Consider the following 27,105-nt stretch of genomic DNA (forward strand, 5'->3'; position numbering starts at 1 on the left):
CACACATCACCTGGCATCAACACTTGGATTTTAGACATAGGAACTGTGAGGCTGGAGAGAATCTGAGTCTTTCTTGAGGTCATATTGCTAACTTGTGGCAGAGAGAAGAGAGGAAGATAGAGAGGCTCAAAAATTAGGCAAACTGGGGCGCCTGGGTGGCGCAGTCGGTTAAGCGTCCGACTTCAGCCAGGTCACTATCTCGCGGTCCGTGAGTTCAAGCCCCGCGTCAGGCTCTGGGCTGATGGCTCAGAGCCTGGAGCCTGTTTCCGATTCTGTGTCTCCCTCTCTCTCTGCCCCGCCCCCGTTCATGCTCTGTCTCTCTCTGTCCCAAAAATAAATAAATGTTGAAAAAAAAAAATTAGGCAAACTTCTTCACTGAGGGATTTTTTTTTAGGGCCACTGATATGCTGACATGTGTTATAAATCCCCAACGAGGAGAAAATGTTTAGTTGTAGGGAAATTTAATAAGCAGCTTTCCCCAATTTATTGGCCAAGGAACTACCTTCCTGGCAGAACAGAACAATCTTAGGGTTCATTAAACATGCTTTAGAAACATTGTTCTTTTACTGACTCCATCATTTAACCGAAATATGCATTTTTTAAACAAGTGAAACAGTCTTGACAGCCGTAATTTTACATTTTTGTTGGCCTAATTGTTTATATCTAGGGGAAAAGATATGGAGATGCAATGGAAATGAGAATAGTAAGTGACTTTGGAATTGTCTTTGTTCTGAATCCTCAGGGCATAAATTAGGTTTAAATCCTAAAAAAACAAATTAAGTGGCAAGGGAGTGAGAAGTTTCTTAACTCTCAATATGTAAACTGTAAAACAAAGATAGAGAATGAGCAATGTTTTGTTGCAAGGAGCACAAAATTCGTAAACATTATGAATACATGTGGAGGCATAAAGGATGAACCTTGTCTTGCTTCTCCTAAGTCAGCAAAGTCTATCCAAATTATGACAATGACGATTGTATCAATAAGAAACTATAGTAACTATGTTATATGAAATTGAATATATTCACTTAAATAAAACAAGGTGTTATGCCCAGAATTCGTGATCCCCAAAGACCGCCAGGGAGCCGAGTCCGATGCAAAAGCAAAGAGCCTTTATTCGAGCTAGCTCAAGCTCAATCCCCTACCTGCACCGACGATGCAGCGGTGAGATACTGGGGAGAGAGAGCGAGTTTCAAAAGGACAAAGGTTTTATTGGGGCCTAGGGGCACTTGGTGAGGTAATGGCTGTGGCCTCAGCCGATTGGCTGGGGAAGGGTCGGAGTCCTGTGAGGCAGGTGAGCGGGAGGTTACTCAAGGGGAGGAGGCATGGTCAAGGTGAAGGACACAGAACAAGATGGAGTCGGCCCTCGTAGGTCCGCCCTTTCAAAGGGACGTCCAAAGGAAATGTTCATGAAATTGTGGTCAAAATTACTAGACTGAACAGAATTCGACAGAGACTTTTATTATTTTCCCCCCAGGAGCACATTAGAGCTGAGGACAGAGACTCACGTTTTTGTCCACTACCTGTACTCCCAGTGCTTAAAAGAGTGAGTGGTATAAAACAGATGCTCAGAAAATACTTGTTGAATAAAATAATTTAGTTTGTTTTATTAATTATACTTCACTGATAAGGTGATGCAGACATTCATTTAAAAATTTAAACATTACTTGGGCGCCTTGGTGGCTCAGTTGGTTAAGCATCTGACTTCGGCTCAGGTCATGATCTCATGGTTCGTGAGTTTGAGCCCGGCTTAGGGTGAGCTCATGCCTCACTTCAGTGAGCCCCGCTTCTCCCTCTCTCTCTCCCTCTCTTTCTCTGTCCCTTGCTCACTTGTGCCCTCCCCTCAAAAAAAAATTTTAAACGTTATGGAAAAACACAGGTTGAAAAGTTATATTTATTCTTCATCCAAAATTTCCAGACTCCCACCATGGAAGAAACCACAGTAACCAGTTTGCATAATGTTCTTCTAGAATGTTCTATGCAAATCTAAGCATGCATACATATATATGTATATACGCACATATATTTATTTTTTATTTTTTTTAGAGAGAGATCACATGCAAGTGGGAGAGGGGCAAGGGGAGAGAGAGAGAATCTTAGGTAGGCTCCATGCTCAGTGTGGAGGCCATGGTCGGGCTCACTCCCATGACCCCAGAATCCTGACCTGGGCCAAAATCAAGGGTCAGAAGCCTAACTGACCGAGCCACCGAAGCGCCCCTACACACATATTTATAAATATAGTTGTTTTTAAACAGGTAGAGGCACACTGTATAGATTGGTCTATATCTTGTTTTTTTTTTTTTCACTTAAATATCTATCTTAATGACATAGATTTTAAGAATTGCTTCCAATAAATGAAAAACTGTATAACACTGACATTTTACTTTTCATTTCTTGATGATTTCATGTTATAAACCATTTGTGTTTCTTTTCTATGAACTGCCTCTAAGTTCTTTGTCATTTTTTTCTGTTGGTTTAATGGCCTTTTATAACTGATTTGTAAGAGGTCTTTATATATGAAGGAAATGAGCTCATTGTCATATGTGTTGAAATATTTTTCCCAGTTGATCATTTGTATTTTGACTTTGTTTGGTATTTTTTTCTGTGCAGAAAAAAACATTTTTTTATACAGTCTTAACTCACTAATCTTTCTGGAATTTGGGTTTTGTGTATTGCTTAGAAAGCGTTCTCCTCTCCAAAAAGGAAGAAATTGCCCTATATTTACTTCTCATAGTTTTATTACTTTATCTTATATATTTAAATCTTTGGCTTACCTCAAATTTTCTTTGATGAAAGCTTTGATAGATGTTTTCCACATGGTTCATCAGTTGAATAAGCCACATTAATAAATTTCAATATATTTAAGCATTCATTAAAAATAATCTAACTTTGGGGGTACCTGGGTGGCTCAGTTGGTTGAGTGTCCTTCTCTCAGTCTTGGCCATGATCTCGCAGTCGTGAGACTGAGCCCCACATTGGGTCCACGCTCACAGTGCAGAGCCTGCTTGGTATTCTCTCTCTCCCCATCTCTCTGCCCCTCACCTGCTCATGCTCTTTCTCTCTCAAAAAAAATTTACCTTTATTATTATGGAAAATTCCAAACTTACGAAAGTAGATAGGGAAGAGTGGGGAAGATGACCTGATAGGCGGGATCTGGACATTTTTCACCTGATAAAAGACTGGAAATTTTCATTCCTTTCAGTTTAACAACTGCGTATGTGGGAATGATCCCTCACATTACTTTCAACAATTAAAACCAACAATCATTTCCCTAAAGGAAAACTTAAAAGTCTCCACAATTTTAAAATGCTGTAACAGTAATGATTGCTGGGAGCAAAATATCAAATGATATAATTCTATTTCCCTTCTCATTATCTTTCTGTTACTCTCCACTCTGTGATCTCGAAGGGTGCCTACAATCACACAGAAAAATCTGACTCACTGAAGAACAACCTCAGCAGAACTCATTTTGTCCATTTTCTAAGTCTAAGTGGATTTTTAACATTTTCTCAGCATAGAGAGAATATAGAAGCAAATGCTTGGATGACAGTATGTATTAGTGTATTTTGTTATTTTGTGTTCCTGGCAATATTTTTATTTTTATCTTATTTTTCAATATATACCTGGCTAGACTTGGTGAATCAAAGGCACAGCTAGTGTTAAAAGATGCTGCATTAAAATGTATAATCATTGCCGGAGAATGAGAAGACAAGCCACAGACTTGGGAAAATATTTGCAAAAGGCATATCTGATAAAGGACTGCTATCCAAAATATACAAGGAATGCTTAAAACTCAACAAAAAGAAAACAAACAACACAATTAAAAAATGGGCAAAATATTTGCGTATACACCTCCTCAAAGATACAGAAGACAAATAAGCATATGAAAGATGCCTAGCATCTTACTGTTGTTCAGGAAAATGCAAATTAAAACAACCCATTAGAATGGCCCAAACCCAGACCACTGACAACACCAAATGCCAGTGGGGGAGTGGAGCAACAGGAACTCTCATGCGTTGATGATGCGACTGAAAAAGAGCACAGCTATTTTGGAAGGGAGTTTGGCGGTTTCTTACAGAACAAAACCTATCCTTACCATACTATCCTTCAATTGCACTCTGTGGTATTTATCCAAAGGACTTGACAACTTACGTCCACACAAAAATCTGCACAACAGATATTTATAGAAACTTTGTTCACAGTTGCCAAAACTTGGAAATAACCAAGATTTCCTTACTAGGGGAATGGATAAACAAACTGTGGCCTATCCAGACAATGGAATGTTATTAAGTGCTAAATGGATATGAGCTATCCAGCCATGAAAAAGCATGGAGGAACCTTAAATGAATCTTCTAAGTTAAAGAAGCCAGTTTTGAAAAGGCTACTACTGTATGATTCTAACTGTATGACATTCTGGAAAATGCAAAACTATGAAGACAGTAAAAAAACAGAGGTTGATGGGGTGGGGTTAAGGAGAGGACTTTCTTTTTTTTTTTTTTTTAATTTTTTTTTTCAACGTTTATTTATTTTTGGAACAGAGAGAGACAGAGCATGAACGGGGGAGGGGCAGAGAGAGAGGGAGACACAGAATCAGAAACAGGCTCCAGGCTCTGAGCCATCAGCCCAGAGCCTGACGCAGGGCTCGAACTCACGGACCGCGAGATCGTGACCTGGCTGAAGTCGGACGCTTAACTGACTGCGCCACCCAGGCGCCCCAAGGAGAGGACTTTCAGGGCAATGAAAATATTCTGTATGTTACTCTACTGGTGGATACGTGCCATTATAGATTTTTCAAAACCCATAAAATGTACAGCACCAAGAGTGAACAGTCATGTAAACTATGGATTTTGGATAATAATGAGATGTTAGTTGTAACAAATGTATCACTGGTGGCAGCAGAGAAAGGCGCTGAAATCTCTGACTGTAACGGTGAGTTTTCTATTTTTTTTCTGGCAGTTTTTATCAGTTTTTGCTACATGTATTTTGAAGCTCTGTTACTATCTGCTTAAACTTGTAGGGCTTTAGGGTGCCTGGGTGGCTCAGTTGGTTAACCAGACTCTTGATTTTGGCTCAGCTCATGATTGGTGTGTCAATTCGAGTCCCTCATCAGGCTCTGTGGACAGTGTGGAGCCTGCTTGGGATTCTCTCTCTCCCTCTCTCTCTGCCCCTCCCAGTTCTCACTTTCAAAATAAGTAAATAAACTTAAAAAAACCCAAAGGCATAGGGTTTTTGGATCTTCTTGATGAATCAACCCCTTTGGCATTATGAAATGCCCCTTTATGTCCCAGCTAATATACTTTGCCCTAGGTACAATTTGATATTAACATAGCTTTCTTTTGATTGTTACCATGGTTTATAATTTTTCTATCCTTTCTCTTAACCTATTTGCGTCTTCATTTTTGATACATTTCTTGTAGGTCACAGTTGGATATTGCTTATTTATATCCAATTTGACAATCTCCATCTTTTAATGGAGTCTTAGAGCATTTACATTAAATGTGATTATTTATGCAGTTGGTTTTAAACGTAGCATATTGCTATTTGCTTTCTATTTGTCATGTTGATTTTTTTGTCCTCTTTCCTTTAATTCTGTCTTCTTTGTTTTTTGTTCTTTTTGTTTGTTTGTTTTAGAGATAACGTGAGGAGGGGTCAGGGGCAGCGAGTTGGGGGGAGAGAGAGAGAGAGAGAGAGAGAGGAGGAGAGAGAGAGACTCTAAGAATCTAAGAATCTAAGCAAGCCCCACACTTAGCATGGAGCCCAAAGTGGGGCTTGATCCTACCATGCTGGAATCATGACTGAAGCCGAAATCCAGAATCAGACACTCAAATAACTGAGTCATCCAGGTGCCCTTATTCTGTCTTCTTTGTGATTAATTGTATATTTTTTACAATTTTATTTCATGTCCTTTGTTGGCTTATTAACTATTACTCCTTGTGAATACTTAATGGAGATCCTCTGCAAATCTCTTGAAGTCTTTTTTCTGTATAGCTATCTTTTCTCTATTCCTCTGCCCTGTGAACTCTGATTGCTTTGGTGTTCCCAGCAAAGTTTTCTCAACTCAGAAGGACCTCTACACTCTACCTAGTGTTCCCCCCATTTCTCTGGGGACTGAAAGCTTCTCCATGCCCTAAACTGAAGTGATCATGAGGCTTACCTCACTGGTTTCCTATCTCTCAGGGACCACTGTCCTACATTTCCTGACTTCCAATGTCATGAAAGCCATTGTTTCATATAGTTTGTCCAATTTTTGTTGTTGTTTCGGGAAGGAGGGTGAATCCTGTATCTGTCACTCCATCTTGCTGGAAATGGAAGTACCTAGGAGGAGTTTTGCACCACTTGTTTCCTCTGCCTGTGATACTCTTCCGTTTGAACTTAACACAGCCAAATCTTTTCTAATCATTTAGATCTTAGTCAAGTGTCAGCCTCTTAGAGAAGTTCTCCCTGATCCTCAATCCAAAAGAGCCACCCAGACACTATCACACTTTTCTATCCCTTTGTCCCTGATACTACTTTCTGATATTTTCCCCAGGTGATTTAATTATTAGGTTTTTAAAAAAAGTATATCTTTCTTTTTTTTTCCAGATTATAAACTTCAAGAGATTAGGGATGTTGTAGGTCATATTCACACTGATTCCCTATTGCCTGTGGCGGTACTCGACACATGGTAAGCACTTGACATGTATTTATTGAATGAATGAATGAATGAATGAATGAAGTGAATTAATGAATCCTTCTCTTTCTTACATTGCAAACTGTATAATTCCTTCTCCGAATGTGGTCTGTGGGGGGCGCCTGGGTGGCTCAGCTGGTTAAATGTCTGACTCTTGGTTTTGGCTCAGGACATGATCTCATGGTTTGTGGGTTCAAGCCCCACGTCGGGCTCTGAGGTGACAGTGTGGAGCTTGCTTGGGGTTCTCTCTCCCTCTCTCTCTGCCCCTCCCCTGCTTGTACACACACACACACACACACACACACACACACACAAATAAATAAACTTAAAAAATAATGTGGTCTGTGGACCAGTGCCAGTTCACAAAATTACTGATCCATGATGAAATACATTCAGAAATTGAGAGTAACTCTAGAAATTTTCTACCAACTCAACACAGCAATTTTGTTTATTAAATCTAATGAAATTTTGAGTTCTTGTAGCTTGTGTGCCTTTTAAAAATTTTATTTTTCTGGTAATTAATTTGTCTTTTATAGAAGTATCAGTCTGCAATGGATTAGAATTCAAAAGAAAAACTGGCCCCTTCAAACTGTAGACAGTTCATTTTTTCAGTTTCTTTTTAAAGTTTATTTACTTATTTTTGAGAGAGAAAGAGAAAGGGGGAGGGAGGAGGCATGCACAGGAGCAGAGGAGGGACAGAGAGAGAGAGGGAGAGAGAGATTCCCAAGCAGGCTCCATGCTGCCTGCACAGAGCATGATGTGGGGCTTGAATCCACTAACCAGGAGATCTTGACTTGAGCCAAGATTAACAGTCAGACACTTAGCCAGGTGCCCTCAAACTGTAGATAGTTTGATAACCTCTGGATTATATGCCATGGGGAAAAGAGTATTGAACTTTTAAAGGAATCAAGTTTGGGGGCACCTGGGTGGCTCAGTCCGTTGAGCATCTGACTTCAGCTCAGGTCATGATCTCACGGTATGTGAGTTCAAGCCCCACGTCGGGCTCTGTGCTGACAGCTCGGGGCCTGGAGCCTGCTTCAGATTCTGTGTCTCCCTCTCTCTCTGCTCCTCCCCTGCTCACACTCTGTGCCTCTCTCAAAAATAAATAAAGATTAAGAATTTTTTTAAAAATTAAAGGAATCAAGTTTCAGGAAAGTAATTTATTTTCCACTTAATTCTGGCTCAATGTACATTAATTTGAGTTTTTCATATGCACAAGGAGGGTGATGCACCATATCAGGAGTTACTGCTTTTCTTTTTTCATACTCTCTTCTTTGGAAGCAAATTTAGCTTCACTTCTTGGAGGAATGGTATCTGTATGTATTATTTGGAATTCTGTCATAAGGATTTGTCTCCTCTTCTTTATTTATTATTCAATCTTTTATTTATATCAGCAAGGACTCATGAATACGTCTGTTATACTTTCAGTTAGAATTCAATAATATGTTATTTATTTTGTTGTTTAAATTGTTCTGGTCTTGGCAATTGAGTTCTTTTCTGATTGGCTAATATGTCCCTTTGACCCATCTCTATCCGTTTGTTTTTTGAGCACTTCCTTGTTAAGCATGCAATTTTAGATTTTATGAATGTATATATCTATATAACCTCCAGTCAGAAATTAGGACTTTTCCATTATTCCAGAAGGTTTCCTGAATTTCCTTCCTGTAAATTTCCACCCACTATATAGGCAACCACTGTTCTGATTTTTATCACTATAGATTAGTTTTCCTTTGATCTTGAACTTCATGTAGATGGAATCATATAGTAGGTACTCTTATGTGTTTCTAAGATGCTTCATGTTGTTTTGTGTGTCAGCGGTTCATTTTTTTTATTGCCGAATAGAAGTACATTGTTTGGATATAAGGTAATGTATTTATCCATTATTTTGTTGATGAATATTTGATTTTTTCAAACTTTTTGCTATTAGAGTTAAGTTGCTATGAATAGCTTTAAGGACATTTACTCTTTTTTCTTTGAGTAATTACTTGGAGTGGAATTAGGAGGGTAGGTGTAGTCAAACATTTCCCATAGTGTTTGTCATATCACGGTTATTCTACATATTCTCCGTATTCAGTGTTGTTAGCCCTATTGATTTTAGTTATTCTGTTAAAGTAAAATTTGTGTTTCTTTGATGAAATATTGAGCACATTCTCATGTATTTATTGGCTATTTATATACCTTTTTTGTGAAGGGCTTGTTCAAATTTATTTTCTATTTTTTAATTGGATTGTTCTTTTTTTTTTCTATTTGTAAGACTTTTTATATATTCAGGCTACAATCTTTCTGTTACATATATGTATTATGAATATTTTCTCCTGGCCTATAAGTTGCTTTTTTATCTTATGATATCTTGATGAACAACAGTTTTTATTTTTTTATTTCATCTAATTTATCAAATTATTTTATGTTTTTTCCCTGTTTGTGTCACATCTAAGAAATCTTTCCTTACCCTGAGGCTGTAAAGATATTATCCTCTGTTTTCATCCAGAAACAGTATTGTTATAGCTTTTACTTTTGATACATAAGGCATTTCACATTAAGTTATGTTTGTGGAATGAGTAGACGTTGATATTTACTTTTTCCCATATGAGTGAGTATACAAATTTCCAGATGTGTTTAAGGAAGAAAAAGAAAAGGAAAAGAGAAAACACCTTCCATTTTCCTATTGAATTATTTTGGTTTCTTTGTTGAAAATAAATTGACTGATGTGAGTTTATTTCTGGATTCTCTATTTCATATTAGTGATCTATTTGTCTTTTCTTGTAGCAATGCCATATTGTCTGGATTCTCTAGCTTTGTAGTAAGTTTTGAAATTAAGAAGTACTATGAATCCTCCATCTTTCTTTTTCTTTTTCAAAATTATTTTTGCTACTATAGGCATTTTCATTTCTACAAAAAATTTAGAATCAGCTTGTCAATTTCTACAGAAATATCTTGCTGGGATTTTGATTGAGAGTGAATGACCATACCAGCCAATTTGGTGAGAATTGACATCTGAACAATATTAAGTCTTATCCACGAACATAGTATATCTCTCTATTTATTTAGGTCTTCTTTAGATCTTCTCTCAGCAAGTCACAGTAGTCTTCAGTTTAAAGACTTTACATGCTTTTGTTAAAATTATGCCAAATTATTCTCTGATGATATTGTAAAGGGAATTGTTTTTCAAATGTTATTTCCCAATTTTTTGCTACTACACAGAAATATAATATAATTTTTATATTAATCTTTTATCCTGTGACCATGGTAAATTCAATGATTACTTTTAAGATTTTTTTTTTAAAGAATATTTATTAGGATTTTCTACGTGGATTTCTTAGGATTTTCTAAGCAATGTTATTAGGATTTTCTATGAGGATTTCTTAGGATTTTCTAAGCAATGTTTTGATTTTCCTTAAGATTTTCTTTAGGAAACAGTTTTGTCTTTTCTCTTCTAAATCTCTAAGTCTTTTATTATTTTTTTCTTCTTACCGTATTATACCACCTATCACTACCCACACAAGGATAGACAGAAGTAGCAAGATGAGAAATCCTTTGCTTTGTTCCTAACCATAGGGGAGTATTTAATATTTTACCATAAATATGATGTTAGCTGCAAGTTTTTTTCATGGATGGCATTTTATTAGATGGTGTTCCCTTCTATTACTTGCATACTTGGAGATCTTTCGTTTTTTAATCACAAATGGGTTTTGAATTTTGACAAACACATTTTCTGCATCTATTGAGATGATCATTGGTTTTCTCTCTATATTTTGAAAATATGGTCATTTATATTGATATTTGAATGTTAAGTCTGGGATCAACTCCCCATAGTTATGATATAATATCATTTCTATATATTGCTGGATTCAACTGCCAATATTTTTTTTATAAACTTTTACATCTATGTCCATGAAAAATGCTGGTCTATAATTTTCTTATAATATCTGTGCCAGGTTTTGCTATCAGGGTTGTGCTGTCATCACAAAAAGAATTGAGAACTATTCCCTCCTCTACCTTCTGAAAAGTTTTTTAAAGTTCCTTGGGGTTTTGGGTGCTCATTATGTTTTACTTTTCCAAAAGTTGAAAATTTTATTTATTTATTTATTTATTTATTTATTTATTTATTTATTTATGTATTCATTCATTCATTCATGTATAATGTTTATTTATTTTGAGAGAAAGAGATAGTGTGTGCACGAGGGTTGGGGAGAGGCAGAGAGAGAGGGAGAGAGAGAATCCCAAGCAGGCTCCATGCTGTCAGCACAGAGCCAGACCCAGGGCTGGATCTCACAGTTAGTTTGATCATGACCTGAGCCAAAATTAAGAGCCAGATACTTAACCAACTGACTGAGCCACCAGGCATGCTGAGAAAGAAATTTAAAGGTACATACTATCCCCTTTCCTGAAATGTTTATCTACTACATAGTGAAAGTTCATGAGGCAAAATTGTTTTGTGTCATCTGCAGGTTGTGTTTATCCACATATTGTAATTACTAACCTTCTTCTAGAACTATCATAAGTATTGAAATATTATCATAAGTATCATAAGTACTTACTATCATAAGTATTTGAAATATTGGAACAGCAAACCAAAATTAATACTCATTTGTGTACATGTACATGCATGTGTGTGTGTGCATATATTTGTTTGAGAAAAGATGTAGTATTCTAGCAAATACTTCTCTGAATGTACAGTGTGATAGCTGGATTTGAGCAACTTTTCATATTATTTAATAAAATAGAATGTCTACAAATGGTATGTCTAAAAATCTATTCTTATGTTTTGTAATCAGTATGACAGGAATTAAGAATATTGAAGATAATTTACATTCTCAGAGCATGAAAAGCTTTATTAGAGCCAGGTTTTCTAGGCTTCCTTAAAATAAAGCTTTTCCTCAGGGCTGTTGAGGCCAATTGCACTCATTTTAGTTTCATCTCATTTTATTTTATCCAGTCTCTTTCTTTCCAGAGTGTAATGAGCTGTGAAGTGGCCAAAATATAATCAGGGAAGAGAAAAGAAAAAATGACGCTCTTGAATTAGACACAGATTGGAAAAATAAAACTCAAAATAGTGGAAAATAATCATTCCTTATATTTTAGCTTCTTTGATACGTAAGAACTATAGTCACATTCTAGGATTTATAATTCACTCAGGAATTTTTGTTTTCATTTTACTTTGCTGTTGCGTCTGATCACAATATACGAATAGAAATAAGAAAACAGATATGTGGATTAAAATCCAAAACAACAGAATGAAATTCAGACAAGATCAATTTATCCTAAATTAGTGTTCTAAGAATACTCTCATAATTTAACTATGCTTTATAATCTTTGGGAAAATGTATGAATTTAAAATATGATGCACTTTGTTAAGCAGACAGGGGAAGAATTTGAGCAGATGTTTGTGTTGTGGTTTAAAATTTGGGGGACTTAGAAATGATTACCTCTTGAAAGCCAAGAATTTTCTTTCCTTCTTCCTCTTCCCCTCCTCCTCCTCCTCCTCCCTCTCCTCCTCCTCCTGCCCCTTCTCCTCCTCTCGCTCCTCCTCCTTCCCCTCCTCCTCTTGTTCTTTTTGTTCTTCCTTTTGTTTTGTATTTGGAAAGACCATGCTTGAGGTTGTACTCTGGAGACATGAAACAGACTTCAAGCATTTTTATATCAGCAGGAACTTTATTCAAATGTAATCTTGCTAAACTTGGAGTACCATAGCCAAAGCCAATCGTTGCTTTTGGTGTTTTGTTTTGTTTTTTTGATCTAAATAGATTATTTTCCCCTTCATATCTCCATTTAATTTTGTGCCTTTCACATACTGATAAAAATAAGACACGACCCATATGGTTAGGCTTGGAAAGTAATGATTGATACCAAGAGAGGATCCTGAAGCCAGAGGAAGGGAATCGAGAAGGAAACAGTGCCTGAGAAGGGCCATTTTATCTTGTTTTCTTTACATAGAAATGTCTCAAGATGAGAGTAGAAACAATGTTTTGGACAACTGTATTAAAAAAATGTTTAGTAGGCACATTTTCCAGTCATGTTCTGATGAGAAACAGATGTAGATGCTGTTAAATCATGTCAAATATGAACTGCCTGTGTACCCTGTGAATATGTGTAAATATTTAACTAGAAAAACAGTCACATGAGAACGGCTCTGGAGTAATCTTGGAAGCAGGAAGCCACAAATTATAGGTCTGAAATTTACCATGCATGGCTTATGAGTTCAGATAAGTAAAACCAAATGAAGAGACTCTGAAAGTTTTATAAATAGTTCATGTTTTTTGGTAGGGGGAGGGAAAAGAAAGGATTAGGGAGAATTTTTAATGTACTTCAAGTACAATCAGTACAATTAATTATAACCAGAACAGTAAGAATCATATGATAGGAATTCAGTTATGCATTTGAATCTATACTCATGATCTATGAATTCATAGAATTATGAATCTATAGTCTTAATCTGCATTTATATTACTTACCAACTTACATAGGAACAATTACTGTGAAATCATAGCTTATTCTAATTAGGTTCTCAAGTCAGCACGTAAGGTAAAAATCATACGTATTCAGACTTACCCTGACCGTCTTCCTGGAAGGCATCCTGTTGGAGACAGAAATACCTAGTTCTACTAACACATCTAGTGTTGTGACTGATCCCGGTTATCCTTGCAGGTTTTGGATGGTGAGGATAGCTTTGGTTTATGGGCCAAATGTGAGGGGCTAACTATTTACATCAGGGGCATGTTTCATGGAAAATATGTATCTCTAAAACTAGAAGCACACTGTGATTCTAGTCAGATGGAAATATGCCTTCTGTCTCAGTCTCATCCACAGCCTGGAGCTTATACTCCTCAAGGGGAGAAAGTGAAATGAATTTGCTCTATTTTATTGCTTTATTTGTTTTCACGTTTAATTTTCACTTCATCAAAATAATATTGTCTAATTACCTTCTGTGCTTTAAATTATTTTATTGGAGTGTAGTCTCCATATAGGGAAATGCACAACTAGTAAGTGTTATAGTTAGTTCTTGGAGTTATTTTTTTTAAAGTTTATTCATTATCTCTGAGAGAGAGAGGTATAGAGAGAGAGAGCACAAGAGGGGTAGGAGCAGAGAGAGAGAAGGAGACACAGAATCCGAAGCAGGCTCCGGGCTCTGAGCTGTCAGCACATAGTCCAACACAGGACTTGAACTCATGAACAGTGAGATCATGACCTGAGCTAAAGTCGGACGCTTAACCAACTAAGCCACCCAGGCGCCCCTGTAGTTCTAGAAGTTTTAACAAATGCACATATCCATGTAACTCACACTGTTACCAAGATACGGAATATTTCTCTTCTTGCTCGATTACAGTAAATCCCACCTCTCTTGTCTCTTCAGCCACATTGTTCTAATTAGTTTTGTCTGTTCCAGAACTTCATATCAATCAATGGCATCACCTGCATGTACTCATGGATCTGGCTTCTTTTGTTCAGCATGATGTGTGTGAGATTAATTTATGCTGTTGCATGTGTCAGTAATAGTTCATTTCTGTTTCTTGCTGCCTATTGTGTCATATAAATATATTGCAATTTGTTTACTTCTTTTCCTGTTTTTGGACATTGGGGTTGTTTCCAGCTGGAGACTTTATTATAAATAAAGTCACTGTGAATGTTCATATACAAATCTTGGTGCAGATGTATGCTTTCCTTTCTCTTGAGTAAATACTAAAGAGTAGAGTTGGTGATCATAGGGTCCTGTTGTGCTTAGCTTTATGACGAAACTGCCAAATATTTCAAAAGAATGTTGTAGCTTTTTACACACTCATCAGTAACGTCTGAGAGTTCTGGTTGTGTCCTATCTTGCCAACATCTTTCAATTGTCATTAGTTGTTGTCTTATAGCTTGTTTCTCTTCCAGGTTTGAGGCGTTTTCCTAATGATTCAGTAAGTTGAGCACTAGTCCATGTGCTTCTTGGCCATTTGTAGATCTTTTGTGAAGTGTCCATTCAAGCCATTGCACAGTTTTAATTGGTCTATATGTCATTGTATTAATGAGTTGGAAAAATTCTTCATATATTCTTGATATGGGTCCTTTGCCTGATAGACATTTTGTGAATACTTCCTCTCATTCGTAGCTTGCTTATTTTATTAGTGTCAACTTTAATGAGCAGACATTTTTAATATTTTCTTTTATACTTTCTGCATCCTGGATAAGAAATCTTGGCCTACCTCAAGATTTTGAAAATACTTCTTTGTATTTTCTTCTGCAAACTTTACAGTGCTAACATTTATATTTAGGTCTATGAGGTACGAACCAAAGTTAATTTTTTTATAAAGATATCCACTTGTTCCGGGAGTATTAATGAAATGGCTTTTCTTTCTGCATTGATTTGCTCTGGTGCTTCTGTTGAAAATTGATTGACTACAAAAGTGTCTCTATTTCTCAGCCCCCTTTTCTGTCCCATGGTCAATGTGTATATCCTTACACCAGTATCATGCTCTCTCAATTGCCATAGCTTTATTATAGATGTCTTTTAGTTTTTCTTAGCCATGTTTTGAATATTTACTTATTTTATTTTTTTGAATTTTTTTTCAACGTTTATTTATTTTTGGGACAGAGAGAGACAGAGCATGAACGGGGGAGGGGCAGAGAGAGAGGGAGACACAAAATCAGAAACAGCCTCCAGGCTCTGAGCCATCAGCCCAGAGCCCGACGCGGGGCTCGAACTCACGGACCGCGAGATCGTGACCTGGCTGAAGTCGGACGCTTAACCGACTGCGCCACCCAGGCGCCCCGAATATTTACTTATTTTAAGAGAGAGGGAGAGAGAGTGTGGGGAAAGGGTTAAGAGGGAGGGGGACACAGAATCTGAAGTAGGCTTGAGCTGTCAGCACAGAGACCAATGCGGGATTTGAACCCATAAACTGTGAGATCATGACCTAAGCCCAAATCAGACTCTTAACCTACTGAGCTACCCAGGTGCCCCATTCTTAGCCATGTTTTGTAGTTTTTAGTGTAGAAGAGTTAGATATGTTTTGCTATATTTATCCTTTTTTTTTTTTTTTTTTTGCTTTTTGGTGCTTTATGAAGAGTATTATTTTTTAAATATAATTTTCCATTTTTCATTACTGTTACATAGAAATACTATTGTTTTTGTATGTTGGCTATGTTTCCTGAGGCCTTGCTAATTCAATTAGTTATAGAAGAGTTGTCTTGTAGATTTCTTTGGATTTTTCTGTGTATACAACCATGCTGTTTGTGAATGGAGGCAGTTTTATTTCTTTTTATTTCTTCTTTTTTAAGATTTATACTTTCTGTTTATGCGTCCTGCATTATTATACTGACTAAACCTACCAGAACAATTCTGAATAGAAATGGTAAGAGTGAATATCCTGGTGTTGTTCTTGATCGTAATTGGTAAGTGGTCAGCCTTTCACCGTTAAGTATGGTATTAACTGTAGCTTTTTATGTATGTCATTTTTCATATTGAAGAAATTCCTCTATTATTAATTTGCTGACAGTATTTTATTGTGAAGGAGTGCTGAATTTTGTCAAATGTTTTTTATGAATCGACTACGTTGTATGATTCTTCTCTTTTGTCAGTGTGCGGAATTATATTGATTGGTTTTTAAAAGTGAAAACAAACTAGTATTCCTGGGATATATTTTGTGTTTTATATATAGCAGATATTTTAAAGGCATTTTGTGTTTGTGTGCATGTAGGATGCTTGTTTATAATATTCTTTGGGGCACCTGCGTGGCTCAGTCGGTTGAGTGTCTGACTTTGGCTCAGGTTATGATCTCATGGTTTGTGGGTTCGAGCCCTGCATCAGGCTCTGTGCTGACAGCTCAGAGCCTGGAGCCTACTTTAGATTCTGTGTCTTCCTCCCTCTGCCCTTACATGTGGTATACTATACACAAAAAATATTATTTTATCTTTTTGTTAATATTACATTACTGTACCACATATGCATCTCTTAAATGAAATGCTACCTTCTGACATTTCCAGGTTGTGGCAATATCATTTTTTTCCTTATTTGAATACTTAATTGGAAAACAGTATATTTAGCTCCAGGGTTATAAAAAAAATAAATCAGATATGGTCTACTTTTTATTAGATCTTCCTTATAATTATGAGTAGACACCTTATTAAATCCAAAGTTCATTCTGAAATATCAAATGTATCTCCAATATGGTTTTGTATTAATATTTAAATGTATCCTAGTTTTTGAAAATGGTGATTCATATATGGAGGAATTTATAGTAATTATCCACCAACACATTATTATACCCCTCATAGTTCTCCCCTCTCTTGATCTTGTTGGCAAGTAGAATTCGTCTTACCTGTAGGGTTAGAAGATGTATATTTGATTATATACATACATGTCTTCTGAAAATATTCGGGGTCATTCTTACTCTTTCAAAAAGATGATAAAGTAGAATTTTATTTGAAAGCCAATAAACATGTCACTTTTGACATGTAAGCCACCCTCGTTTTATTTATTTATTTAATTTTATTTTTTAATATAATTTATTGTCAAATTGGTTTCCATACAACATCCAGTGCTCATCCCAATGAGTGCCCTCCTCAGTGCCCATCACCCACTTCCCCCACTCCCCTAACCTCCCATCAACCCTCAGTTTGTTCTCAGTATTGAAGAGTCTCTTATGGTTTGCCTCCCTCCCTCTCTGTAACTTTTTTTCCCCTTCCTCTCCCCCATGGTCTTCTGTTAAGTTTCTCAAGATCCACATATGAGTGAAAACATATGATATCGGTCTTTCTCTGACTGACTTATTTCACTTAGCATAATACCCTCCAGTTCCATCCACGTTGCTGCAAATGGCCAGATTTCATTCTTTCTCATTGCCAAGTAGTATTCTATTGTATATATAAACCACATCTTCTTTATCCATTCATCAGTTGATGGACATTTAAGCTCTTTCCACAATTTGGCTATTGTTGAGAGTGCTGCTATAAACATTGGGGTACAAGTGCCCCTATGCATCAGTACTCCTGTATCCCTTGTGTAAATTCCTAGCAGTGCTACTGCTGGGTCATAGGGTATGTCTATTTTTAATTTTTTGAGGAACCTCCACACTGTTTTCCAGAGCAGCTGCACCAGTTTGCATTCCCACCAGCAGTGCGAGAGGGTTCCCGTTTCTCCACATCCTCGCCAGCATTTATAGTCTCCAGATTTGTTCATTTTGGCCACTCTGACTGGCGTGAGGTGATATCTGAGTGTGGTTTTGATTTGTATTTCCCTGATGAGGAGCGACATTGAGCATCTTTTCACATATGTGTTTGCCATCTGGATGTCTTCTTTGGAAAAGTATCTATTCATGTCTTCTGCTCATTTCTTCACTGGATTATTTGTTTTTCTACCCTCATTTTAATAAAATAAAAATTATTTTGAAATAAAGTGTAGCAAGGCACCTGGCTGGTGCAGTCAGTAGAGCATGTGACTCTTGATCTCAGGGTTGTGAGTTTGACCCCACGTTGGGTGTAGAGATTACTTTAAAAAAAATGAATAAAATGTAGCTTCTTAAAGAAAAAAATTATTTTGTTAGAGATTATGCAGGAATTTTCACAGAGGGTGAGTTGGGGGAAGAGAGGATTGTGTTTGTACCCAAGTGTCTGAAATGCAAATATATACTTACAAAATTATTTCTTTCTTCCTCTAGAGACACCTTTGTGTCACTTAACAATCTGTTGTTTTACTTGACTGAGGTCACAATTCTTGTCCAAATGTGGAAGCATCTGAAAAAGAAGGAAGGGACCTGCCAAAGAGCCAATGGGTGGTGCTTCCCTTGAAGCAGGAGAGTCCAACATCGGGGCAACCCAACCAGTATTTTACTGAGTGCTACCTGAAGTGCGAGTTAAGAATTTACACATTTAATCTTGATTCTATGTTTCTGTGTCTTGATTTTCTTTACCTTCCCAACAAATATTTATGTTAAAGACTTTAGCTTGACTCTGTGTTCCCTATATGAAGACAGATATTCCATGGCTACATACAGAGGCCCTGGTGGGCCTGGATTATTAGCTCCTGAGCTTGGTGTAGATCCACAACACTGAGAGAGAAAATACGAGACTTAGGACACTGTCACCATCAGTGTGGTGGATACCAGCCATTGCCATCTGCAATCCTTGCCACAAAGAAGATTAACTTAAGCCTCTGGCCCTTTTTCTTCACTCTGCCTTATGCCTTATATTATAACCATGTTTGAAGTAAAGATCTTCCCATTGATCTCTGCACTAGGGATCTGGGCTACTTGTAATTCATCTTATTCATGTTAACAAAAAGCTATTATTAGAGAAATCCCTTGGCTTTGTGGTATTTAAAAGATCTCCAACTTTCTAGTACTTTGTACTTTTTGTGGGCCCTCTCTCTCCCTATGTAAATGTCATACACACATGAATGATTTGTCCTGTGTCCCACAGAGGTGCCCTACAAATATTTGTTGAACACAAAGACAATTGAGTGCTTAGGGTACAAGGGCAAGCAAAAACATTCACTCCACCTGTTCTCCGGAGGCTTTCAGTCCGATGTGGAGACAGATGCTAATGAAATAATTGTGCTAATATAGGTATAATTACAAAGTAGATGGGGCCTTGAAGGAAAAGGAACCCACTTGTATGAGAGTTTATCCCTGAGACTGTTCGAGAGAAAAGGTATTTTCAAGGACTTCTTTCATGGTCCTGATCTTATCTCAGTTTGTGTTTTACAAAACTGAGAACTTTTTCAGAATGTTGTATTTTTCATGTCAAGACGTGAGATCAGCTAGTGAGATGACCCGTGTGTGTGGAGAATTCGGTTAGAACCACAACAGTGATTGTATTTCTGAGTGTTCTTTTACTGTGGGGAGGGGTCAAAGAATTCTTAGGATCCTAGGAAAGAAACATGAGAGAAAGAAGAGGTTTAAGAAAGTGAGATATGGAAATGTTTTCCAGGTAGATAGTTTTGATCTGTAATTGGTTTGTCCTTAGTATCTTAGTTGGTAATATGCAGATATGTATATTTGTATATTCCTTCATTTCTACTGTTTGGATCAAACTTACATATATCCTAGCATCTCATTCACCTTTCCAGTCTGCTGGGCATTCTTTTGGAAGATCTGTTGGGCACAGGATCATAATGTCTGATTTTAATTTTTCTGCCGTCATCACCTTAAGCAGGTTCCCTTGACTCTGCTCAGTTTCTGCATCTATATGTTTTTATGATAAAAATAAAATCAGGTCAACTAGAAAGAGAACTCAAGTGTAAGTGACATGATTATAAGCCACGGAGTGAGGTAAGCTTCCTTCTTAAAGTCAGAGGAAATGTCAGGGTGACATGGCAGAGGCCCATCTGTGGAGCCGAGTCAGAAACAGGAACAGAAGACGAAGTTTCAGCTCCTTAGGGCTTTCTGCCTCTTTTATATGTGTGTGGGTCCAGTTACACATCATTTTGGAATGTATTTGCTTAAATAATAATTCAGAAAAGCCTTATTCATTGGAACAAAGATAGGGCTAACAGGTACTAGAGTGAACTAAAAATATCTTTGCTTAATTGATACAATAGTATAGACAAATAACAAAGGAAAACATTTCAAGTGTTCACTAGAATTGACTTCTCAAGCCCCTTAAAACATCTTGGAAGCCTAATTTATGTAGCATTAATCAGAAATACTTTCCATCTATTTCTTAGGTTCTCTAAGACATATGTGTAGCATTGATTTGTTGTCATAAAGTAAATAAAAATATAACTTAAAAATACTTTAGATATAATTTTTCAGGATGTAGTTGAATAATAAGTTATTTTTTATATTTATAAGTTAATACAGTACTTCATTTATTGATAATGTGAAAATAGAGAATATAAGTAGATATTAGACTGGAGGACAGAGGAGATGGGTAGTGCCATTCATCAAGGTGAAGATGGAGAGCACATTTTTAAAAGAAAGATGATAAGTTCGGGGTACCTGGGTCCAGCTTTGGCCCAGGTCATGATTTTGCACTCATGGGTTCAAGCCTCACATCAGGCTCTGTGCTGACAGCTCGGAGCCTGGAGTCTGCTTTGGATTCTGGGTCTCCCTCTCTCTCTGCCGCTCCTCTGATTGTACTGTCTTTCCTTGTCTCTCAAAAAATAAAATAAAACGTTAAAAATTAAAAAAAAGAAAGATGGTAAATTCCTTGTTTTGCACATTTAGGAAACTATAGTACTTGGAAATGTGGGGTGCCAATGGGCAATCTAATAGATATCTGAGGAGCTCGGAATGTGACTCTAGCTTGAAAAATGGATTTGTAATCCATTGGCATTGGTGACAGTTAAATAAAAATGTAATATGAGAAGGAAAGCACATGAACAGGGCCCTCGGGAACACCAATATTTAAGAGATGAGAGGAGACAGGGGAGAATAAGGAGGCTGAGGAGAGATGACAGGGAGGTAGAAAGAAGAGTGGGAGTCCTGAGAGCCAAGAGAGGAAAATATTGAGACAGCATCCTGTGCTGTGGGGAGGTTAGTGAGAAAGGTGAGCAAGAAAGTTGAAAAGTGCCCCCTGAACGCAGCAAAAAAAATGCCTGCCAGTTTTGATGTGAGTATTCTGATACAGCTGTGCCTGAGGTTCACTTGCAGGGTTTGAGAACCAAGTGCCTGGTGAGAACTAGAGCGGTAAAAGGAAATTTCTCTCAAGCACCTTGAGTGGAGGTTAAAAAACAAGCAGTGACTAAGAGTAGGGCTTTCGCAGGAGGGATTTTTTTTTTTAGAGGTAGGAGGGATTTAAAAATTGCTGTGCACTGAGAGGAAAGAAAGGGGAAAGGGATTCTCTGAAGATACAAGAGATAGAAGGGGCGATAAATGTGCTTTCTTTGAAGGACTGGGAGGGGGTGGCCCCCAAACATGGTGTAGGGATTGGTCTTCATATAGGACAAGAAAGGCAGCAAGAATAAAGAATGGTCCTCACTCCTCTGGGACATAGAAGGTGAGATGGCTGAGTGAGAGATGGAAGAAGGAAGGATCAATTGAAAACTGATGTTTTCTTCTGTCAGTCAAGAAGTCATTAGGCACATGTCCTGAGCTCCTGTTACGTAATGGGGATTAACTGATGAAGCAAAACAAATATGATTCCTGTCAACACACAGTGTGGGGGGGGGGGGGAAGCAGACATTAATCTTGTATTGTTTTTATTTTGCATTTTCCAGGAGAGGGTCAGCAGCTTCATCATATTTTCAATGCATTCAAGGAAGACCCATAAACCGGTAGATTAAAATAAAAATTCTAAAGGTGGTCGATTTTTTATCTTCATTTTTAATACTGGCGTATAATGGACATAATAGTGTATTAGTTTCAGGTGTATAACATAATGATTTGGTATATATATTGCAAAACGATCTCCGCAGTAAATCTGGCTAACATTTATCACCACGCAGAGTTACAAATTTTTTTTCTTGTGTTGAAACCTTTTAAGATCTACTCTCTTAGCGACTGTCAAATATTCAGTACAGGATTATTACTTATGGTCACCATGCTGTACATCACATTCCAAGAACTTATTCATAGTATAAATGGAAGTTTGTTATCTTTTGACCACTTTCACCCATCTTGCCACCCCTCCCCCCACCAGCTCTGGCAACCACCCACCTGTTCTCCTTATCTGTGAGCTTGGTTTTGGTTTTTGTTTTTGTTCCTTTTTAAAGATTACATACATAAATGAGATCATATTGTATTTGTCTTTCTGTGTCTTACTTAATTTCACTTAGCAAAATGCCTTTGAAGCCTATTTTTGTTGTCATATATGACAGGATTTTCTTCTTTTTTATGATTGGCTAATATTCCATTTGTGTGTGTGTGTGTGTGTGTGTGTGTGTGTGTGCGCGCACACGCACATGAATGTGTGTGCATGTGTGTGCACCATATTTTCTTTATCCATTCATCAATCAATGGACACTTAGGTCTTGGCTATTGTAAATAATGTTGCAATGAACATAGTGGTACAGAAATCTTTTCTAATTAATGTCTCATTCCACTCAGATAAATACCCAGTGTAGGATTACTGAATCATAAGGTAGGTGTATTTTTAATTTTATGAGGAACCTCCATACTGTTTTCCATAGAACACACCAATAAATACAAATTTTTGGTATCAATAAGAGCTCGGAGTTCTAGGTATTTTGATGGAGTCAGAGAGCTGAGGGAGGGTTACTTGACAGATTTTTGGAAAATAGGAAGAGAACCCTAGATACGTAATATTTAATAAATGTTAGTTATTCTTTTTGAAAATCATACCACTTGGAAGAGACAGTATGTTTTAGCATGCATTAATCTTCTTCCCCATATGTCCCTTTACAAAACTTTCCTCATCTAAGATGGTTTGACATACTTGTAAGGGATTTCCTTATTTAAAAAAAAATAAATGTACATGTTTACACTTCTAAAATGAGAGCCATGAAGGACTGTATCACCCATTTTTTTAAAATTTTTTTTAAATGTTTTATTTATTTTTGAGGCAGAGAGAGACAGAGCGTGAGCAGGGGAGGGGCAGAGAGAGAGAGCAAGACACAGAATCCAAAGCAGGCTCCAGGCTCTGAGCTATCAGCACAGAGCCTGACGCGGGGCTTGAACTCACAAACCGTGAGATCATGACCTGACTGAAGTCGGATGCTTAACCAACTGAGCCACCCAGGCGCCCCTGTATCACCCATTTTTAATGTCCTGTGTTCCTGGGTTGCATATATCACATCTAATCTTAAGCTCAGAAGAATTCTCATCCTGTAAGACTGACAACACATTAAAGCATTCAAAATATTACAGCCTTCTGGATAATGTAGAAATTAAAAGTGCACATTACCATCTTCTGTATTGCAATATGGCCGGTGTATTTATAATTCTTTTGCTGTCTTTTCTCAGGAAACCTGAAATTAATATGAAGTGTGAGGCTGATTTCTGGTTCAGTTTTTTAAAAAATGAATTAAGTGGTAACATTTTAGATTTTGGACAATCGTTAATATATTTCAGAAAGGAGGGGTGCCTGGGTGGCTCGGTTGGTTGAGCACCTGCCTCTTGATTTCAGCTCAGGTCGTGATCCCAGGGTCATAGGATCAAGCCCTGCGATGGGCTCTGTGCAGAGGGTGGAGCCCACTTGGGATTCTCTCTTTCTCCCTCTGCCCCTCCCTGGCTCACACGTGTGCATACTCTCTCTCTTTCTCTCTCTCTCAAAAAAATTATTTTTTTCACAAAGGAATAAAGCACATTTATCATATATTTGGCCCCTTCTTACTCTGTTCTTACTTCTTTCCACAATCACCATCCTTACTTCTTTTGTTTAAATTCAAGTACAATTAGCATACAGTGTTATATTAATTTCAGGTGTACGATGAAGTGATTCAATAGTTCTACACATGATTCAGTGCTCCTCACAATAAGTGTACTCCTAATCCCCTTTACCTACTTCACCCATCCCCCCAGCCACCTCTCCTCTGGCAACCAGTTTGTTAATTATATTTAAGAGTCTTTTTTTTTGGTCTTTATTTTTCTTTGTTCATTTGTTTTGTTTCTTAAATTCCACATGAGTGAAATCATGTGGTATTTGTCTTTCTCTCTTTTTAAAAATGTTTATTTATTTCCTTAGAGAGAGAGAGAGGGACAGAGAGGGAGAGAATCCTAAGCAGGCCCTGCACTGTCAGCACAGAGCCCCACGAGGGACTCCAACCCGTGAATCATGAGATCATGACTTGAGCTGAAACCGAGTCAGGCACTTAACCAACTGAGCCACCCAGGCGCCCTGGTATTTGCCTTTCTCTGACTGACTTATTTTGCTTAGCATAATGCACTCTACCTCCATCCATCTTGCCAGTGGAAAGATTTCATTCTTTTTGATGGCTGAGTAATATCCCTGTGTGTGTGTGTGTGTGTGTGTGTGTGTGTGTATACATACACACATGTGTATATATACCACATCTCTCTATATATTTTGCATGTTATATATGGTCTATATGTATATATAGGTATATATATTATCTATATCTATCATATATATATTATCTATATCTATATTTTACACGTCCATCAACTGATGAATGGAGAAGGAAGATGTGGTATATATACACATGGGTATATATATATATATATATATATGTATACACATCTTCCTTCTCCATTCATCAGTTGATGGACATATAAAATTGCTGGACCTTAGGATAGTTATATTTTTAACTTTTTGAGGAAACTCTATACTGTTTTCCACAGTGGCTGTATGAGTTTGCATTCCCATTCCCAGTGCAAGAGGGTTCCCCTTTCTCTACGTCCTTGCCAACACCTGTTGTTTCTTGTATTATTGATTTTAGCCATTCTGACAGGTGTGAGGTGATATCTTATAATATTGATTTGTATTTCCCTGATGATGAGTGATTTTGAGCATATAGTTTATATGTTTACATGTTTGTAGGAATTTATCCATTTCTTCCATGTCGTCTAATTTGTTGGCACATAACTTTTTATAATATACTTTTATAATTGTTTGTATTTCTGTGGTGTTGGTTGTTATTTTTCCTTTTGCATTGGTGATTTTATTTATTTTGGTCCTTTCTATTTTCTTTTTGATAAATCTGGCCAGAGGTTTATCAATTTTATTAGTTTTTTTTCAAAGAACAAGCTCTGGTTTCATTGATCTGTTCGACAGTTTATTTTAGTTTTTATATCATTTAACTCTGCTCTAATCTTTATTATTTCATTATTCTATTGTTGTGATTGGGATGTTAACGTTCCCTACTACTATTGTTTTATTAACAATTAGTTCCTTTATGTTTGTTATTACTTTTTTAATGTATTTTGGTGTTCTCATTTTATGTGCATAAATATTTACAATTGTTAGATCTTCTTGTTGAGTTGTCTCCTTTATGATAATATAATGCCCTTCTTACTCTCTTTGTACAGTCTTTGTTTTGAAGTCTAGTTTGTCTGATCTAAGTATTGCTACTCAGGATTTCTTTTGACATCCACTTGAATGATAGACGTATCTCCATCCTACCACTTTAGCACAGAGCCAGATGTGGGATTTGATCTCACTAATTGAGAGACCATGACCTGAGCCAAAATCAAGAGCTGATTGCTTAACTGAACCACCAGGTGCTCCTGCCCTCACTTTCAATCTGCAAGTGTCTTTACGTCTAAAATGAATCTCTTGTAGGCAGCATATTGATGGGCATTGTTTTCAATTTATTCTGAACCTAAGTCTTTTGACTGGAGCATTTAGTTCAATTACATTCAAAGTAATTATTGATAGGTATTTAGTGCCATTTTATTACTTGTTTTGTCATTGCTTCTGGAAATTTTCTTTTTTTTTGTCTTTGTCATTTTTGGTCTCTCCCTTGCATTCAAAGAGTTCCCTTTAAAAACAAAACAAAACAAAATAAAAAACCAAACCAAAACAAAAGAGTCCCCTTTAATATTTCTTGCAGATCTGGTTTAGTGGTCATGAACTCCTTTAGTTTTTATTTGTCTGGAAAACTCTTTATCTCTCCTTCTATTCTGAATGATAGCCTTGTTGGATAGAGTATTCTTGGTTGCAGCTTTTTCCCCTTTAGCACTTTGAATATATCATGCCACTCCCTTCTGGTTTGTTAAGTTTCTGTTGAGAAATCTCCAGCTAGTCTTATGGCTTTTTCCCTTATAAGTTAAGGACTTCTTTTGTCTTTCTGCTTTTAAGAATTTTTTTTTAATTTTTTTTTCAACGTTTATTTATTTTTGGGACAGAGAGAGACAGAGCATGAACGGGGGAGGGGCAGAGAGTGAGGGAGACACAGAATCGGAAACAGGCTCCAGGCTCTGAGCCATCAGCCCAGAGCCTGACGCGGGGCTCGAACTCACGGACTGCGAGATCGTGACCTGGCTGAAGTCGGACGCTTAACCGACTGCGCCACCCAGGTGCCCCAAGAATTTTTTTTATCTTTAAATTTTGCAAATTTAATTGCAATATGACTTGGTGTTGGGCTGCTTTGTTGATTTTGATGGGTGTTCTCTGTGCCTCCTGGATCTGGATATCTGTTTCCTCCTCCAGATTAGGGAAGCTTTCTGCTATTATTTCTTGAAATAAATATTCTTCCCCCTTTACTCTCTCCTCTTCTGGGATTCCTGTAATACGAATGTCATTATGTTTGATGGAGTCACTGAGTTCCCTAAGTCTATTCTTGTGTCGCATAATTCTTCTTTCTCTCTTTTGTTCAGCATCATTATTTTTCATTATTTTGTCTTCTAGGTCACAAATTCATTCCTCTGCTTTATCCAGCCTACTGTTCATTGCATCAAGCATGCTTCCAGTCTTGTTTATTGCATCCTCCATCGTTGACTGAATCTCTTTTAACTCTTCTATCACTGTGGTAAGGGTCTCATTGATGTCTTCTATTCTTTTCTCAAGCCCAGTGAGTATTCTTATGATTATTGCTTTAAGTTCTCCATCAGGCATGTTATTTATATTTGTTTTGCTTAGGTCTCTGACAATGGCCTTATCTT

The 27,105-nt window shown here is 37.1% G+C and overlaps 1 protein-coding gene across 1 annotated transcript in view; it reads left to right on the forward strand.

The window, feature by feature from the left end:
* Positions 1-27,105, forward strand: part of IPCEF1 (interaction protein for cytohesin exchange factors 1) — a 185,138-nt gene that overhangs the window by 12,358 nt on the left and 145,675 nt on the right. Inside the window, exon 2 of the mRNA XM_040448829.1 lies at positions 6,580-6,661. The gene's annotated coding sequence lies outside the window, so the exon portion shown is untranslated. The remainder of the gene's footprint in view (positions 1-6,579; positions 6,662-27,105) is intronic.

The sequence above is a fragment of the Herpailurus yagouaroundi genome, unplaced genomic scaffold (genome assembly GCF_014898765.1).
Source record: "Herpailurus yagouaroundi ecotype Mexico unplaced genomic scaffold, PumYag 198, whole genome shotgun sequence".
NCBI lineage: Eukaryota > Metazoa > Chordata > Mammalia > Carnivora > Felidae > Herpailurus > Herpailurus yagouaroundi.